General features: G+C 44.7%; 1 pseudogene; it reads left to right on the top strand.

Moving 5' to 3' along the window:
* The first annotated feature begins 4,712 nt into the window (after positions 1 to 4,712).
* LOC103552101 (transmembrane epididymal protein 1A-like) lies at positions 4,713 to 12,761 on the top strand (annotated as a pseudogene).
* Positions 12,762 to 13,292: the final 531 nt, after the last annotated feature.

Genomic DNA, 13,292 nt, shown 5'->3' with positions numbered 1-13,292 from the left:
CTCAGCAGACCCATTCTCCCCGCCCCTCCTTAAATCTCTAAATTGAGTTTCTATTTCCCATTGATCTTTATCCCCAGCATTTTATTCCCAGGATTGTCCTAACTCAGGGAAGAAACTGAGGTTGGAGTTAGCATAAAAACATATGCTTCTCATTAGCTTGTCTGGAGCATGAGTTGCAACCTGCCCAACTTCAACACTTGGAACAGAAGCACAGCACGTAGTCTGAAAAATATAATTAACGCTATATTCCCGTTATGTTCCTGACTCCTCAAGATCTCTGGCTCCCTACTGATTCATTAGACCCAAAATAAATGCCACGATCTGGCATTCAAGGTCTCCTGTCAGCTGTGTCTCCAGGTCTCTCTACTCAAGCCCGGCTGCTCCCTAAAAGCTCCCAGCTCTGCAGGCAGGCTGCCCCTCCTCCAGCCCCTCTCCTTCTTGGTGCCTCAGCCCGTGTCTGGACACCCTCTCATCTCCATGCTCCTCCTCTAACTCCATCATTTCTTTTAAGACTCAAAAGGAAAGACTCGGAGAAGCTCCTTCCCCACCAGCCCCTGTGCCTACGTTTCTTTTTATTAGCACTTCTTCAGTAGGCCACTGTTTACTGAGCACCTCCCAGGGTCCTCAAGCCCTTCTTGGGCCAACATTTACTGAGCCCTTCCTGTGTGCTAGGCGCTGTGTTAGGTGCTTCGCATTTCACCCTCTTGTTTGGCTCCCCTTTGCAGGAAACCTCCTCAAAGAAGTTGTTTACCCTCCTGTCTGGGTTCCTGGCCTCTCGTGCTCTTTTGAACCAACTTCAAACAGACTCTTGCTCCCACCTCTCCCCTGAAATTGTTCTTTTCAAGGTCACTAATGATTTCTGTGCTGCTAAATCCAGTGGCCAATTTCCACTCCTCTTCTCCATTGACCTTTCAACAGTATTTGATACAAGCATCTGACTATATCATATCTTCTTATAATGAGTAAGTTTTACTTAAGAGAAGTTAGATAGTATTCCAAAAACATTTTCTTCGTGTTTGACCTTATAAAATAAAGGCTGAATAAATATATATACACACACATAAAATCACTATAATTGTGTCAGCTACAATTGTAGTCTGATATACGTGTGGCTTCTCCATTAACCAGTGTTGCTGCTAGCCATGTATTTTTTCATCCGAATAGTGACTCTTGATAGAATTCTGAACAAAGTACGATGTTCCTTTGATTTAAATGATTAAAGAATATTTTGTACCAAATATTCTTTCGTACTAAGAATATTTTGTACAGTGGAAATAGAGTCTAGGCTTAAATAATTCAAATAATTATAACTTTTTTTCACTTAAGTGAATGCCTGACAGGACATTAAAAGTTGTGTGGCCCATGACATTGCTATTTTTGTGTGATACTGTCCCCTATATTGCAGGATGTCTGCTATCCCTGCCTCTGCCTGTGAAATAACAGTAGCACCCCCTGATCATTGAAAAACCAAAAATGCCCCTTAAAATTTCCACAATGCTCCTTTGAGGGTGATACTGTGCGGTGAGACAATTCTCCAAGGTCTCTTGCATTTCTGCCTGGCTCATGAGCAGAGACGCTAACTGGCTTTATTCTGGACTGTCTTTTCAAGGTTGTTTGTGTAGGAAGCAGCTTTGGGACACAGAGATAGTGTCCACCTCAGAGCAAAGAGCTTTTCGCCCACTACAAAATGTTCAGGTTTCCTCAGCCTGGGTTCCTTTCCTGTCATAAAATGCGCAGCGTGTGCAGGCATCTCTGGCCCTCTCCAGGCTGCCTTAGGGACTTGAGATTCATGGAACTGGGGAGGGAAAAGGTGGTTACTCTGGCTACAGCCATTGCTGTGAGTAAAAAAGGCCTCTGTCTATGACCCAGAGGCTCATGTCTTCTGCCGGCTTCCATGAGGCTGTGGTAGGCTGACTCGTTGACTAGTAAATAAGGTAAAACTCAGATTCTTCACACCTCTTGATAAGCGCTCCATTGGAAATCACCAGAACTATATGCTAACTCCCAAATCTATATTCTAGTCTTGATCTCTCCCGGAACTCCAAACATTTATAAACAACAGCCATCAATACTCAAACGTCAAACAGGCATCTCAAACTTAGCATGCCCCAAAGAAACTCCTTTCCCCCAAACCCTTTTCCTCCTGAAGCCTTTGCCATCCTCAAATAAAGGCATTTTCATTAATAGAATGCAAATTCATCTTTCCAGTTCCTCAGGCTGAAAATCTTGGTGTCATTGTTGATGCCTCTCTGTCTCTCAAGCCACACATTGAATCGATCTCTCAATCCTCCTGACAATACTTCAAAAAATATACGAAATCTGACCCCTTCTCACCATCTTCACCTCTCTCATCCTGGTCTACACCACCGTCAGCCCCCATCTGGATAACCGCCGCAGTCCTAACTGGTCTCTTCCCCAGATGTTTGCCGACTCACTAGCTCACTTCACTTCTTTCGAGGCTCTGCTCAAATGTCACCATTATCACATAGGCCTTCACTGATGACCCTATTTAAAAGAGCAACCCCTCACAGGCCTGCCACAGCCTATTCCCTTTCTCTGCTTTATTTTTCTCTCTAGCCTTTACCAGCATCTAATATATACATACATTACTTGCTAATTTTTTTTATTATCTATCTCCTTCTGCTAAAATGTAATTATTTGTTGAATGAATGAATCAATTAATACAATCTTCACAACACACCCCTATAATTCCAAAAGTAAAATTTGAAATAGTCTCCAGAACTGAATTGCTTATAACATTTGTGGAGGGACAGGAACAAATGCCAGGAAACAACTAACAGACAGAACTTGAAAGCGGGAAGCCTGCGTTCAGATCCCAGCTATGCTATTGACCAGCCCTGTACTGCTGGGAAAGACAATAATACTCACCCACGGTAACTTCAATTGTCAAACAAGTATTAAGAGCATATTCCCAGCCTAGCCCAGGGGTTTGGTCATTGTCAAACGAAGTAAGATATCCGAAAGAGCTTTGCAAACGGTATAGTGCTGTGAGAATTTGTTTTATGGTTCCTATTTTTAAAACATACCACATTTTTCATTCCCACTGCCAATCACAGCCTATGTGATCTTGAACTCAAAGCATTCCTGCACTTTCTTGTACACCTGTCTTGTCTCAAGCAGTTCTGTGTGTATTGAATGTCTTTGCCCCACCTCAGATACCCTTCTACAAATGCTCCCAGGTCCTAAGATGGAATTTCCTTCCCATTTCCCTATACTTTTTTGGAATGCTACTGGCAGGCTTTTCAGGGTGTGCCTTTTATTAAACTGCTCTTTAGCAGCCCCTAGACTGCAGAAATTGGGCTGTATTCAGCTCTTAACAGTGTGGTAATGGTTGAATGCGTGTGATCTGTCCAGGCGCAAGCTGGAAGCAGTTTATTCTTTCTCACCATGGACCCGCTACAAACCTGCTCCGTGGAACTGATTTTTTTGCTCCCAGGCCAATATCTCACTCACTCATATAATAAAGGTCCAGTCTGGTATAATCACCAAATAATCCAGCCCAACTCATATGTAATATCTAAACCCTAAACATTTGTCTAGTTTAAAACTCCCCGTCTCCTAGCTTGGGCTGCTCTAGGCTGAGAAGTCCACCAAGGTGGTGGAGGTGGCTGCAACAGGGCCTGTGGTCAGCTTCTCTCTCTCCCTTGCTTCCCCTCTGCCCACTCTCTAGCTGCCATTTCTGATCCCTCCCTGGTTAGGCCCAGGGAACACTCCCCTCTGGGGTAAACAGCACAGTCTTATGAGGCTGGTATATCTGTCCATGCTCTCTGCTTGATGCTCTCTCTAGAGATGCCTTTGTGGCTTCCTTAGAGATGGTGCACTGAGGCTACCTTAATACTGGCAACGCCTCTCCTCCAGATGGCCACTTTGACTCCTCCTCTGAATCCCTTAGGTCCTTTCACACCTCCATGGGGTCCTCTTGGGGAAAAACCCTTGAAGAAGCCCAGTCCTGCTGGCTTCCACAGGGTTCATTGCAGATCCTGGACACAACTGCCATTGTCCTTCTGTCAGTGGGCACGCACCTCACCTCCACTGTACCACATCTCCCCGGCTGTGCACCAAGCAGGGGCAGCCCCATGAGGGCCTCTTGCCACAGAGTCAGACACAACCTCTCTGTCCCTCCAGAGAACACATACCCTGCTCTCCACATAGCACCCTTGAAGCCCCTCTCACTTGGCTAAAGGTGAGGGGACTGCACATTCATCCCTCCCACTGGCCAGTGGGGATGGTGTATAGAGAATGAACAGGACATGACAGTTCTCTGCAAAGAAATCCCCGCTTTCCAATCTCCTGTCAACCTCAGCTTCTTACATGGGCTCGAGCTGGCTGCTGGGCAAAGGCCTGCGGCATGACTCCAGGCATTCCCTTTGAAAGTCTTGAAGGAGGCTCCAGCACCTCGCCCTGGAATGACAACGCGATTTCCCACCAACAGTTTTATTATTGGCCTTTGAAGCCTCTGCTGAAACTCAGAGGCAAAAAGATGATTACAGTTAAGATCCTGTTTCAAATATTTGTTGAATTGAATACCAAAAATGGAAATGAGAATTAAATATCAAAAATACCAAATGAGGTCTACTACTCTTGAGACAAGTCCGGAAGACCAACTCTGCTAAGAACAGAGCATCGGATGAATTGTTAAGCTCCTTTCTGGGAAAGTCTTCAACTAGAATACTGGGCAAGCAGTGAAGGAAATGTCTTTGAAAGAAGAGATTTTTGGTGATGTGGAGGTGACAGAGCACTTGGAAAAGATGACCATATCTTGCAACAAGGACGGGAACGGGGGGATAGTGAGTCTAGGATTGGTTCTATGCAGGACACGAGGGCCCTTTTATGACGGGAAGGGACTGTCTATTCTGGGGACTGCCTGTGGCAATCCTAAACTTCCTTACTTAAACATCAGTATTGACCTGCAGATGCCTTGTTTTTGCTCCCAAACTCCATATTCCAGTAGAAATTCCTGGGGCTCTGCTCTCACCAGCTTAGGGACTGGAATAAAGTGTAGAAACAGAAACAGGCATGAGGGACACTAACTACCATTATTCAAGCACATATGATGATCTACACACTTGCCTATTACAATACAAGTCATCTAATCTTTACAATTATTCTGAGAAGTATATAGAACCAGCCCCATGGGGAAACTGAGGCTCAAACTGATTAAGAGAGTTTCCCATGAAAACACAGAGAGAAGAAACAGGGTAGGAACAACTTACTATTCCCAGAACGTTCCCTGGACTTCCCTGCCAGTCCTCACACTGTGTGCTCCACCAGAAAGACCACTGCTCTCCCCTGCACCCCCCCCAACCTGTCCAGATCCTACTATTCTTAAAGGGCAACTCCCACCTAACTTCCTGCATACAGCAGTCTTGGTTCCCTCCAAGGTGGAAGCAATTGCTCCTTCCTTGATCTGATGAAACTTTGTACCTCTTTTATGACATATCAAAGTCCCCCTCCTAACTTGGTTTATTTCCTCTACTAGAGCATAAAATCCTTGAGGGCAGTGACAGTGTCTTACTCACCTTGGTATTACCCAAAGCATATAATAAAAGCCTCAGAGCAAATTTCTTGCTTACGGTAGGTATTCAACACATGTTTGCTGAATGTGGAACACAGAGGCATTGCAAAAGATGAAATCTCAGGTATTCTGGTACTGGAGCCCCTTGTTTGCAGCTCAAATGAACAAGATCTGAGGGTTCGCTGTCATCAAAAGCAAACGCTGGCCTGTCTCCAGAGGGCATCTACCCCATCCTGGCTTCCGCTTCAAAGTTTCCCCTAAGTCCCCGTCGCAGCCCTCTTGATCTTTCCCTGTTTGCTCATTAAAGTTAATTTGGGACATGAAAGGATCCAGGAGTGAATATTTCATTAAGGCCAGGTCTTCTTAATGCAGCAACTGCAGACAAAACATAAAAATAGGGCAGATGTTGCCAGTATGAGGCCAGCGCATGCGGCGCCTTCTTAAACCCAGGACCCTCTGTTCACAGACTGACACCTTGAGTCAGCGTTGGGGATGCTGAGAATATCAAGAGAAGTAGATTATGTCTCTTCATAGAGATATCATGTGTCTTCAAGGAGCTCCGCAGCTCTCCTGGTGCCAGGTGGAGGGGAGGAAGAGGGGATTAGGGAAACGACAGTTTGTATGAAAATAGTCATGTCTAGAGTCCTGGGTGTGGACTAAGATAATTATGAACAATATCAGCTACCATTTTCTGGGTTCTTCCTGTGTGCCCTGGGCTGCCCTGTCTTTACACGAATTATGTCTTCTGATCCTCACAGTAACCCGCTAAGTGGTGCCGCTACTGACCCCAGGTTACTTACGAGGAAGATGGGGCTTGGAGAGGTTAACTTACTGGACTGAAATCTTATAACCATCGAACGGCAGAGACAGTGACAAAGCTGAGTTTCCAACCATGGCACAGTATTCCTGCAGTCATTCTACTAACCACCTCACCCTGTTGTTTCTTAGGATATCTCAAAATGTCTTTCTTAGCAGGCAGAAAAGACGCTAACCAATAACGCTGCAGTATCTGTGTTGTTCTGAATGAGGTACCCATGAGGGGAGGCCTTCATGTTTATTAAATTTCATATATAAAAATTCATTTATTTGAGGAACCAAAGAATGGAGGTTGTCACATAAACCGCTGTGTTGTGAGAACCCAGGCAAAACTCTTCTATGTGGCATGATTGTATGGCATGTCAAGGTTCCAAGATCCAGCAGGATTGTTTGCAAAGTTTTACAAAGACAGAGCTGGATGGGTGAGGAAAGTTGGAGAACATGGAAACACAGTAATGTGTCACCGACCTCAAGTTCCCACAACCTTTAGTTCTAGCAGACATATCTTTATTTCCATGGAAGTCTTCATTCTAGTAAATGTAAGTTACTCATTCCTACGGAAATATTTTTAAAGGAGGAACTGGGGTCAGGACCGAGAAAGGAACAGAGAAGCATAAAATAAAATGTTAGAAATAAGTCTAAATATATCAGTGATCATGATACATTTAAGTATCTTAAATTCTCCTGTCAAAATAACACAGAGTTTTAGAACAGGTTAAAATACAAAGTCAAGCTACCTGCTGATTACAAGACATGTGCTTAAACAACTGGGCCCAGAAAGGTTGAAAATATAAGCATGAAAGTACGCTAGAAAATAATAAAGGAAAGCACATGTTATAATGCTAATATCAGACAAAAGTAAACTAAAGATGAGAATCATTAACAACGAAAAGGGACAAATATATTTTCTTCTTTCTATTATATTCAATTCACCAAGAACATATAACAATTATGAATTTTAATGCATGAACTCTGTGGCATCTATATGCTAAAATAAAAAGTGGTAGAAATAAAAAAAGAAATGAACAAATCCAGAGTGGTGGACAAAGAAAATAACATACTTATCTCAGAAATCATCACATCATTTAAAATTAATAGGAATACAGGATATTTGTATACTTCTCATAGAAGATTTATGAAGAAAAACAACACTTTTTAAAAAGCAGAAATAACATCAACATAAAAAGGATAATAAAAGAAAAAAGGAGGGGCCAGCCCCACGGCCAAGTGACTAAGTTTGCCCCCTCTGCTTCGGCATCCCAGGGTTCACTGGTTTGGGTCCTGGGCACGGACATAGTACTGCTCATCAAGCCATGCTGTGGCTGCATCCCACATAGAAGAACTAGAATGACCTACAACTAGAATGTACAACTATGTGCTGGGGCTTTGGGGAGGAAAAAAAAGAGGAATATTGGCAATAGATGTTAGCTCAGGGCCAATCTTCCTTACCAAAAAACACAAAGAAAGAAAGAAAGAAAAAAGGGCACAGTTTATTTGGAAATTAAAAGATGTTCTTCTAGATAACTTTTGGGTTAAAGAGAAAATAAAAATAGAAATGGGAAAGTTATTCAAAAGTGAACGATAATGAGAGCACTCCATATATCATAACCTGCGGGGTGCAGCCAGAGTGGACTCAGATAAAAGACGCAGTCATTTGCCATGCCACTGAGCCTTCAGAATCCTTACACCAGAGCTGTACCATTCCATACAATGGCCACTATCCACATGTGGCTAGTCAAATTTAAATTTACTGAAATTAAAAGTTCAGATCCCTAGCTGTACTGGCCACATTTCAAGTGTTCAATAGCCACAGGTGGCTAGAAGTTATCGTATTGGACAGCACAGGTTATAGCAAACTCCCATCTTTGCAGAAAGCTCTATTTGGCAGTGCTTCTGGACTCAGTGGTGGCCAGGAAAGTTCCAATATGCCATCTTCACTGACTGTAGGCCATCACTGAGTCCTGGTTTCAACTGGCCAACCTAGCAGACTATTTACACCATTCCCAGATCCTCAAGCCACATATTAAACCTAGAATCGCAGGCAAGTAAACTCATATTGATAAATGTGGCTCAATCAACTCTTTGCATGGTCAGACACCTTTAGAATTCGTTCATATCCATGCTCCCCACACGCTTGCCAATACTAACTGGTGAGGTCTTGTAATTCTTTTGGTGTATTGATTTCCTCTCCCACTTTAGACCAGGTCTTGTACATCCTGGGCGATATTGGGAAATACTCTCGTTATGGACAGGGAGGTGATAAGAGCGGTGAGAGTGGGTCCTACAAAGACTGGTGTACCCTTGTGATGGATGTCCCCCAGGTGTGATCATTGAAAGGTATTTATTCAGAGGAAGACTTTTTCCTCTCAGGTGGGAAGAGGGATTTCCTCCAGTGGAAAGGGAGGTCTGGCGGAATTGGGGAGTTCAAAGTTCTCAGCCTCACCTGTTTCCTTGTCCCAAACTCAGGGTCTCACTCTTTCTCCCACAAGTATCGCTGTCCTAGCATTAGAGACTGGTAGGGCAAGCATTTAATTGGTCCTGCTGCTCTACAATCTATATAATACAGCACTGGATTCTTAGTCATAAGCGCCCCTGCAATGATAAGAAATGAAGGATTCCTTTAAAGCTGGTATAAAGGCTTTTGAAAGAACTTGACACTAAAACTTTCCCTGAGTTACTAACCGTTTTCTAGGACGTACCTAGGGATGATTCTGATTAACCTTGAACTTCCCCCATGAACAACTCCCATCATTGAAATCTTCTAAAATGCACTCTACACATCACTCAGCATGCCATCCTCTAATTCTAAATAATTCTCTAACTAATGCATATTTGTGTATTTCATGTGTGCGTGTATGTCTGCGTATAATACACTTTTAACTATATTATAAGCTTTGTGAGGACAAGGTTATCTCACAGCGCCCAGTAAATTCATGTTTACAAAATTTCTGAGGACTTTCTTGCTCACGCTGGTATTTCATATCAGACAAGTGGCAGCGGCTGTGCCAGGGGCCCCTGGAGAACGGGGAGGGGCTGTTGCGGGGCAGGACTAGGGGACTCTCACAGTGGAGCAGCCAGGCCATGAAGGGCCTCCAAGAGCTCCTGCGGTCAAACTAAGTTGTCCTCATGACACAGGTTTCCAGGACTCGGTGTCCACAGGCTCCGGAGCTGTTTGCCAGTTCTGCTAATCATTCACCACCTTCAGCTTCCTTCTCAGCTACTTGTGGGCAGTGTCTGGTTTGGGATGGATGATTCCTGTCTTCAAAGTCTGAGATCAGGATGTCTGTGTTTTAATGAACAACATGTGGCTTTGGTGCCAGGCCAAGGTGGGGGCCCGAGCATCCCAGATGGGAGCGTAAGTGGGGCTACTTGTCCTCATACGTGTCACTTTCAACCTCACATTGCTGTTGGGTCATTGCTGCTGTTCTCTCTCCTCCTCTGGCGACTGGCTCACAGCTGCCCAGAGTGGCCAAGAGATGGAGATAAAGGTGGTGGTCAGGAGAAGAAGGATATCTGTTTGTTCCTCAGTGTCCACTACGTCCCGTAGACCCACAGCTCTGAGGTGTTGGAGATGATGTTACTACTGACCCAAAGCAACCTTTTCAACACCTGCAGTCATTCTCGGTAGAACTGTGCTACTCAAAAACATGCACTTGCTCTTTGCTGATGACGAATATTTAGTGCAGCAATGGACTTTGCTGCATAGAGAGCCGCTTCCCCTCAGAGCAGATCAATGACTTCCCAGAGCAAAGGCAAGGACCGAAGAGAGTAGCAGAGACTTCCCCCTGCTCCACTCATCACAATGTCAAGCTCACCGCTTCTCTTCGTACCTCCTCTGCCTGAGCATTCAGCACTTTGAAGTTTTCTGGATGTTTTGACCACTAGCTAAAAAGGAAAAATTGCGGTGTAACAAAATCACTCCCTTCTATGCAACAACGCCCATGTTTCCCTCTTTCCCACTCCCTCCCCCTCATCCTCTACCTCCCTCTTCTCTCTCTTTCTACTTAGAGAACGCAGACACCAAAGCTCTTTCCAATCTTTAATAGAGAAACTGAAGCTCTGTTAATTAGGGGGAAATTGGGACTGGAATCCTGGTCTCTCAATTTCCGGTCATTTTATTTTTTCATTTCACAACCCCGCCTTCCTAAAGCTTGAGTTCTACAGCAAAACATGAACAGTGGTTATCATCAGGTTTGGAACTGCAAGTGCTTAATTTTTTCTCATTTTTTTGGTTATGGATTTTTTTCCAAATTTTTCTATAAAGACGATGTCTTAATTTTGCATTCTCTTGGGTGAACTAGCTGCTATGACAAACAACAGTGAAAATTTGCCCCGCTTTACCAAAATAAGTTTATTTCTTGACCACACATAGTCCAAAATGAGAGTTCCTGAACAACGTATGGGACTCCTAGAAGGAATCCAGGAAACCTCTTCCTTCCGTCTTGGGGTTCCTCCATCCTCAACAACATATGACTTTCAAGCAAGCTGTGATATTCTGTATAAAGCCAGAGGAAAAGAAAACAGCATGGAAGAGTATGTGAGGGAAGATTTTGTGGGTGAGACCATCTTTTCCATCACACTCCATTGGCTAGAACTCAGCTGCAAGGCTGTATCTAACAGCAGGGCATAACAACATAACTTAGCAAATGATAATTAAAGAGAGAACAAAGTTAACGAGCTAACTCAATATAAGTAACTCCCTGAATCTACTTGTCTCAAAATATCTGCATTTTATTAAGAAATTACCCCTTAACACCCTACAATTGATCTCAAAAGGGAGCTTTTCAGGTTCATCTACTATTCATTGGAGAGAGAATTGGAGGCAGGTGAGGGGCTCTCTTGGTGGTTCCCCAAATCTATCTGTTACAGAAAAATAAAGAGGTCAGGTAGGTGCTCAATATGTATACATGTGAGCATACTCCCAAATGTTGGTAAACTTTTATGTTCGGGAAGAATATATTTGCTTTCAATTTATGACCAGAGATATGAGTAAGGAGTCTTAAAAGATGTGCAAATGTTTGTGAGTAGCCTAGGCCTTTTCTGGGTGGTCTCCACGTTTATGCCCCTCTCCACTGCTCCTCTAAGCACTGGACAGGGGAAGAAGAAAGCAAGCCATGGGAGAGAGAAGTGTGTCCAGACACATCTCAAGGGCCCAGACGTAGAGCTCACGAAAGCACACATTCTCACAAACGTATATTAGGAAATATTCATCCTCCTTTGTTGGCAGAAGTCAATTAGTTCTTAGTGTATCAGAATGGAATGGAACAATGAGCCCTACCTCGCCAAAAGTGTGGGCTTCTGTCCAGAACTTTCCATTCTGTCTGGGAGCAGTGGGCAGAGGGAGATGATAAAAGTAGGTACAAGTTAGCTCTGTCTACGCAGTCAAAAACTTGAGAGGCCCTAAGGGGGAGGAGGGCAGAAAGGGCCTAACTTCTGTTCTTCACTCCTTAATCAACCAGACCTATAAATGCATGGGAAAGATCAGTGGTCATTTTCACCCAGGGCTATATCTTTTCTGTTATAGACTGTATCAGGCAACATTGTTCTTTAAGGTCCCAATAGTCAATGACTCTCTCCTGTATCCTTCATGCCCTCCCAGGAATAAGGGAAGATGGGCCAGGCTGTGGAAAATATCCTATGGAGGTTTGTTGAAGATGGTGACTAGTCCATCTTAATGGTTTGTGTGGTCCCCTGTCTGGATGATGGGATGGTGTTGATGAACAAGGGGCTGCTGCCAAGATACATGTACCTCAAACAGTGGCAGTACCACATCATGTTCATCCTCCTCACCCTCAACAGCTGAGTAGATGTCATGGGCAAGAACTCGCTGCCTCAGAGATGTGTACTCCTAGAAAAAGGTACCCTGGTCCTGACCTTCTACGTGCTCCTGCTGCTGCTGGTGTCACATGTTCAGGACTCGTCAGGGGTAGAGCTGAAGATTCATTCCCTGCTTATCTTGGTGGTCTTCCTGCTGAAAGGGTGTTGACCGTAGAGTTGTGGGCACCCGACACATTTCACCTCTTGCTGATTGAGACCTTGCTGTTTCTCCTGATGGGCTCCTGGCTGACACAGGCAGCCTTCATTCTGTACAGACCTTTCATGAGCTACCCATGGCAGGACGACGACTTCAGTGACATCATTTTCATCACCACCTCCTTCTGCTGGCATGTGACAATCAATGCTTTGTGCCTGTTGGGAATCTATGGCGTCTCTTCCTTTTGGTATCCTTATCACAGTCCCAGCTTGAAGGAAGGAGGTGTGCAGTTATCCCAGGCTCCACTCTGACCTGTACCCAGAAATGTAAGCCTCAGCCAGGCGTGCAGAGGCCCATCAGCCTGTCCACACTCTAGGAAACCTGCAGGCAGAGACAGGAAGTGCCTCTTTAGGACAAGAACTATGTCATATACATTTTTATACACCCTGCCATAGTCAGTAAAATCTAGAGGAGTTACTAAATTCGGGTTTCCTGAACTCCTGAAAACATTCTTGCTCACTCTGGTATTTCATGCCAGACAAGTGGCAGCGGCTGTGCCAGGGGCCCCTGGAGAATGGGGGGGTGGGGCTGTTGGGGGTCAGGCCTAGGGGACTCTCACAGTGGAGCAGCCAGGCCATGAAGGGCCTCCAAGGGCTCCTGCGGTCAAACTAAGCTTTCCTCATGACACAGGTTTCCAGGACTCAGTGTCCACAGGGTCCGGAGCTGTTTGCCAGTTCTGCTAATCATTCACCACCTTTGGCTTCCTCTCGCCTGCTTGTGGGCAGTGTCTGGTTTGGGGTGGGTGATTCCTATCTTCAAAGTCTGAGATCAGGGTGTTTGTGCTTTAATGAACAACATGTGGCTTTGGTGCCAGGCCAAGGTGGGGGCCCGAGCATCCCAGATGGGAGCGTAAGTGGGGCTACTTGTCCTCATACGTGCCACTTTCAACCTCGCATTGCTGTTGGG

The sequence above is a fragment of the Equus przewalskii genome, chromosome 23 (assembly GCF_037783145.1).
Source record: "Equus przewalskii isolate Varuska chromosome 23, EquPr2, whole genome shotgun sequence".
Taxonomy (NCBI): Eukaryota; Metazoa; Chordata; class Mammalia; order Perissodactyla; family Equidae; genus Equus; species Equus przewalskii.
The sequence above is the reverse complement of the archived record's forward strand: the minus strand, read 5'-3'. Positions and strand labels throughout refer to the sequence as shown.